The sequence below is a fragment of the Hyperoodon ampullatus genome (assembly GCF_949752795.1).
Source record: "Hyperoodon ampullatus genome assembly, chromosome: 15".
Lineage (NCBI taxonomy): Eukaryota > Metazoa > Chordata > Mammalia > Artiodactyla > Ziphiidae > Hyperoodon > Hyperoodon ampullatus.
In genome coordinates, this window is record NC_136928.1 from 46,223,318 (window position 1) to 46,230,175 (window position 6,858).

A 6,858-nucleotide genomic window follows, 5' to 3' on the forward strand; every position below is an offset into this window, starting at 1 on the left:
TAGGTGCTAATGTCTTTATTTTGATAGAGTCTCAAGGGTGAGACTGCTGTGTTATAGGGAATGTACATTTTTAAAACTTACACTATCAGAATATTTTCATTAAAAAATGACAACATTTCACATTCCCAAAGCAATATATGTAAATGCCCTTTCACCACATTCCCACCGGCAGTGGCTGGTGGGTTTTTGATAGCAATGTATTTGATTTTTTGCACGATGTTATTCACGTATCCAATTTCATTTTCATTCCATAGGAATAAGCAAAAGTCCCTGGAGCATTTATTAAAAATCTGCCAATGCCACTGATATTCAGGGAAACATTGGTCTTATCTCAAATGTCCACATGCATCTATTCTTGGACTTAATCATTCTGTTCTATTTGTCTAGTCCAATTCCAATATCATGTAATAATATTTTAACCTAGCTTCAGTAAACTGTGGTGTCTAATAGAACAAGTCCCCACACTTACTTCTTAATGATAGTGTGGACCAACCTTGATTTTTTTTTCCATATAAATTTTAGTATTAGTTTGTCAATTCCACTAAAAAAGACCAGTTTGGATTTTCATTGAAATTGCATGAAATATAAACCATTTTATGTAAAATCGGCCTTTCAAGATAATAAAATTAATAATATCATAAACATTATATGTCTCTCTACTTATTTAAAACTTTTAAAACCATCTCTCAATAATGTTTATATACTTAGCCATACAGGTCTTCCAAATATTTTTGATAGATTTATTACTAAATAACATTTACTTTATTGTAAATTTTATGGGTTTTATTTTGATGGTCCGCATTTTCATTATGATGTTGTAAAAGATTCCTTTTATTCATCAAGGATGGGATTTGTTGAAGGTCTTGCCTTTGAGGATTGGTGTCTTTCGTCATTTCTGGTTAATTCTCAGACAAAATGTCTTAAAATATTGCCTCTCACCATTTACTGTCTGGCTCTCTAGAATACCGTTTTATATTTTTTGTTTTGTTTTTAAGATTATTCTGTCCTCCTTGCGTTTCAATTCCCTATTTTCCATTTCTTTATTTCTCTAGGATAATTTCTTCAACTTTATCTTTCAAACAAGTGCTTTCTTTTCAGGGATGTTTAATCTGAATTTAGCCTATCAAGAGTTTGTTTGTTTGTTGTTCTTTTATTTTTTTCTGTTGAGTATCTGTTGATCGTACTATCACACTCTGACATTTATATTTATAAAGCTTTCTTCCAAACCATACTTGTCATACTGATAGTTCTCTGACGGAAAACTTGGAACATATTCCCCTGAGTTCCAAGACACCAAGTGGATGCCTGACACCAAGGATAGTGCTAAACACTATATATACTTTTTTCCTGTACTAATGGGCGGGTAGCATATACAGAATGAATATGCTGGACAAAGGGATGATTCATGTCCCGGGTGAGATGGAGAGGGACAGTTTGAGATTTAATCACGCTACTCAGAATGGAGTGGAATTTAAAACTTAAGAATTATCTTTGGAATTTTCCATTTAATATTTTTTGGACCTTGGTTAAACAAAGATAACTGAAACCATGGAAAGTAAAACCATGGATAAAGGGAGACTACTGTATTAAGTTTATAATTGCACTTATTTTATTTTTATTTCCAGAAGTGGTTTTTGGTTTCATTTGAAGGATTTTTATAAGGATTTTTATTTTTTCCCAGAATTTCATTGCAATCATTTATTTCTTTAAATAACTGCACAATTATTTTATATTCCTTGTCTGATTTTAATGTGTCTGTAATGCAAAAGGCAGCTTCATGTCTTATATATGTTGCTGAATTTGTGCTTTTAAAAAAATATTTCTGACTTATTAAAGTTTCCTAACTTTCCTGTCATCTCTGCAGTGACCTGAAATAATGTTTTTTAAATCACTTAATATAGCATTTTAAATTGTTCTTTTCAGAAAGATTTCTCTGGACATCTAGTCCACCAAAATTTTTGAGAAGACTCAAATTTTTAAACACTGATCATAAATCTTAATTTCAGCAAAAGCTTCATGCATAAGTCCCAGGTCTCTCTCTTTCTCTTTCTTTCTTTCTTTTTTTTCTTTTATATCTTTTCTGTACATTTTGTCTTATTTAGGTTGAGATCCATCTCCTTTGATAGTTTTCTTTCTCTAGAACCTTGCCGTTCTAGATAATCTGCTTGTTTTCGCTCTCTGGTTCCTAGATTCTCCTAAGGGCATTTTGAGTCCTTTGCCAACCTATGACTCTGTATTGCATAGACTCTGTATTGCCTGTATTGCAGACAGGGCTGCTAAGATCTCATGAGAAACAATTCCACAGGCTGTGGTATAGGCAACGGTTTGTAGCCCTTTGAGCTCTCAATATACAATTGCCAGTATATCTCCTCTATTATGAATCACCAAGAGGAAGCCCTCTGCTCCCAGAATTCTTCATGGCAATAGGAAAAAATTCATTCTACCCGTGCACCTTCACCAAAGTTCCTCTGAAGCAAAAGGAATTTAATACATTCTGCCTTTTCTTTGTGCACGGGTCTTGAAGGACAGTTTGCCTTCATTCGGAACCTGTCTTCTAGTTATCATCAGACTCAACTGGAGGAAGTACTACACAAGCTCTCTCCTTCTTGCCTGGGACATATTGTTAAAATTCACAAAGACTTAGACTTTGTCTTCTGACCTGCCCACTGGTGCTCAAAAAAATAAATCAGATTTAAAATGATAGAAGAGCGCTTCCCTGGTGGCGCAGTGGTTGAGAGTCTGCCTGCCGATGCAGGGGACACGGGTTCGTGCCCTGGTCCGGGAAGATCCCACATGCCGCGGAGTGGCTAGGCCTGTGAGCCATGGCCGCTGAGCCTGCGCGTCCAGAGCCTGTGCTCCGCAACGGGAGAGGCCACAATAGTGAGAGGCCCGCGTACCACAAAAAAAGAAAAAAAAAAAAAAACAATAAAATGATAGAAGGCATCAGACACATGTGTTTTAGACTGCCATCTTTTTAGAACATCTCATTGAGTTATTTGGCAGATTAATTATTAAATGTCCTCCAAAATCAAACTGTTACTTTAGTCTCTTTTTTAAAAGTCCCTTGTAAAACTAAAAAAATTACTTACTTTTTAAGATTTTAATTTTGTTGACTTGGTTGAAAACAATTCTGCTCGGGCTCATCCACCTGTTTTTCCTAATTATATACTTTTCTCTTTTAAAAACTTGTATCACTAACTGAGTTTGCAGAAAATAATGGAACTGTTGATTTTTAAGGAACAATGAGCTGCACTTTCACACTTCATTCTCTTCCTTCTTACCTTAGCTCATCCTCATGTGTTTGAGCCATCTATGAGTTCAACCACAGTTGGGCTTATCATTGCAATTATGAGTTTAAGTCATAAGGGAAGGAATTAAATTTAGCTGAAGTAGATTGATTCCCCTTAAAAGATTATTTAAGAAAATATCTTTAGAAATATGAGAGGGGCAATGAAAGATTGAAGGAAACAAGGTACAATGTCTAAATTTCAAACGGTAACACATATATATGGAATTTAAGAAAAAAAAGTGTCATGAAGAACCTAGGCGTAAGACAGGAATAAAGACACAGACCTACTAGAGAATGGACTTGAAGATATAGGGAGGAGGAAGGGTAAGCTGTGACAAAGCGAGAGAGTGGCATGGATATATACACTACCAAATGTAAAATAGATAGCTAGTGGGAAGCAGCCGCATAGCACAGGGAGATCAGCTCGGTGCTTTGTGACCACCTAGAGGGGTGGGATAGGGAGGGTGGCAGGGAGGGAGATGCAAGAGGGAAGAGAGATGGGAACATATGTATATGTATAACTGATTCACTTTGTTATAAAGCAGAAACTAGCACACCACTGTGAAGCAATTATATTCCAATAAAGATGTAAAACAAACAAACAAAAAAACCTCTCTTTATAGAGAGACACTAGAGCACAATAGTTTAAGGTATCAAGCCACACTGTCTAGGATCAAATCTGTTTTTGCCATTTATTGGCTTTGTGACCTTGGATGAATTACAGTCTGCCCTGCTGCCCATAGGTTTCACATCCCAGGATTTAACCAAATGTGGATCTCATTTCAATCCATGGTTGGTTCAAGCTGTGAATGCGAAATCTGAAGATAAGGAGGGCTGACTGTATTTAACTTTCACTTCTTTAGCGAAATAACTTTTACCTATCATATAGGGTTGTTGAGGATATTATGAGAATGCACTATAGAAATATAACTATTATTAAGAATTGAGCTTGTGTTGAAATGAATCTATCTCAGAATCCACTAAAGGAAATAAAATAGCTAAATGTAAGGAGTCATAGGGAATAAGGCACATAGTGACACCATAACATACTAGTAGTGAGACCTTGGACAAGAAAGTCTATCACTCCTCTGGCCCTCAATTATTTTTTATGTAAAATAGTGATAGAAGAAATTTTCATATATTAGGATGTGGGAAGCCATTCTGGCTTATACATAATTTGGCTTGTACTTTATGTGAACTAGAACGACCTGTTTCATGGCCTGTCAAACATGCATTGTACATCTACTCTAATCATTAAAGAAAAGAATGCATATACCAGATTGTTTAGAATGTCTAATTTGAAGATAGGGATAAATGCCCCCCACCCATGGTGCTGATGCTAGTACTCCTTTGAAGAAAAGGTTCCCTTCCCAGACACCAAGGTCATTCTCACTCACTGTGTATGTGCTAATCTGTCTCTTTTGAAACCTTGAAGGAATGTGCCTCTGTCATGTTTGATCTTTGTTCTGTTTTGACAAGATATAAAACTGTGCTGAAAACCGTGCTTCCCCAGAGCACTTTCTTCCTTGGCAGAGACTGCACTCCTGGACTACAGTTCTGTTCAGCTTGAATAAAATTCTTTTCTATTCCTATTATAGATTGGTTATTAATTATTTGCATTGACAATAGGAATACTAATATCACCCTTCTTGGAATGTTTTCAGTATTAAAATTCACAAATATAGTGTTAATGGTCTACTACCTAGTATAAAATTGCTGTTTAATAAGTGATCATTCTAATTATTTGTCACTATTATTGTTGTTAATTGAGTGGGTAAAAGATATATCTAATGATAGCTCTTTCTGCAATCTCATCTCATGGAATCAGAGAGAAGAGGGAAAAGGTGGACTTTCATGATTTCTGATATGAAATGAAAACTGTTTAAAAAGAAAGACTCTTTATTTAAAACAAGATAGTGGTATACCTTTGCCTTTCCTTTTTTTCTGAATCTTGTTCATTTTTAATTTCTAAAAGAAAGAATGAAGTGAAGGAGGGAGGGTGGGAGGGAAAGAGAAAGGAAGGAAGAAAGGAGGGAGGGAGGCAGGAAAGAAGGGAGGAAGGAACGAAGGGAGGAAGGAACGAAGGGAGGGAGGAAGAGAAAAGGGAGGAAAGAAGGTATCTATTGATGTTCATAACACCATTTTTTTACAATAGCAAGAATTGGAAGCCACTTAAATATCCACCAATAATGAATAGGAAACTAGTTACATATATGATATAGTATATGATAAATACCCAGCTTTACTCATATATTGTGATTAAGGGCATGGTTTTAGTTCAGTAATTAGAATGTCCAGCACCAGTTCAAGCTTGATTTAAACTGAATCCTATAGTCCTGTGTTAGGAAAGGTGGAGCATAGGGGATGCCTCCTCCTTCTGACTCCCTCTCTGCTATCTATTAACTGGCTGGCCTAGGGAACTTTCTCCGGCACTTGGATGTTCTCTTTATGTAGCAAAGGCATAATTATTATAGATGGTGTTTTGAAGCAACTTTCTTAGGCACTGGGAATCTGAAGACACATGTCTAAGCTCTGTCTATTTTAGCTTTCTTAGGCATGGATCTGGCACCAGTCCTTTGTATTTCCCAACTACATGAACTATATTCCAAGGGGTCCCAAATGGACTTGTGGTTTCTTAACCTCAGACTTATTGATATTTTGGCTGGATAACTCTTTGTTGTTGGAGGCTGTCCTGTGCATTGTAGGATGGTTAGAAGTATTCCTGGTTTTTACCCACTAGCTTCCAGGAGCACACCCTCAGTTGTGACCACCCAAAATGTCTCCACGGGGAGTAAAATTACCCTTTAGTTGAGAATCATTAGATAAGAAAGTAACATCCTGCTGTGCCCACAAGAAGAAAATTCAGTGAGATACTGCAGAGTAGTAGTTCTCCCTACATAAATCTCTTTATCATCCTCTTCTAACCCCATCATCATTTTCTATCTTCCATGTGGGGAGGGATTTTAAGGATCATGAAGAAGATTTGTCTAATTACTATTTACATTCCAATCTGTTTCACACTTATTCATGTATCGGGTTGGCCAAAGTATTCGGCTTTTCCGTAAGATCACTCTAGTAGCGCTTAGTTGTCTTTAACTACATTTGAAACAATATTGTTAGATTATATTGTGACAGCTGTCATATCAGCATGCACTTTAAAAAACATCAAAATTGGTGAATTTTTGTGTAGCCATTTTAATATTGAAGATGGAGAAAAAAGCAACATTTTCGGCATATTATGCTTTATTATTTTGAGAAAGGTAAAAACACAACTGAAACGCCAGAAAAGATTTATGCATTTTATGGAGAAGGTGCTGTGACTGATCAAACATCCCAAAAGTGTTTTGCAAAATTTCCTGCTGGATATTTCTTGCTGGACAATGCTCCACGGTCAGATAGACCAGTTGAAGTTCATAGCAATCAAATCGAGATATTAATGGAGAACAATCAGCATTATATCATGCGGGAGATAGCTGACATACTCAAAATATCCAAATCAAGCGTTGAAAATCATTTGCACCAGCTTGGTTATGTGAATTGCTTTGATGTTTGGGTTCCACATAAGTTAA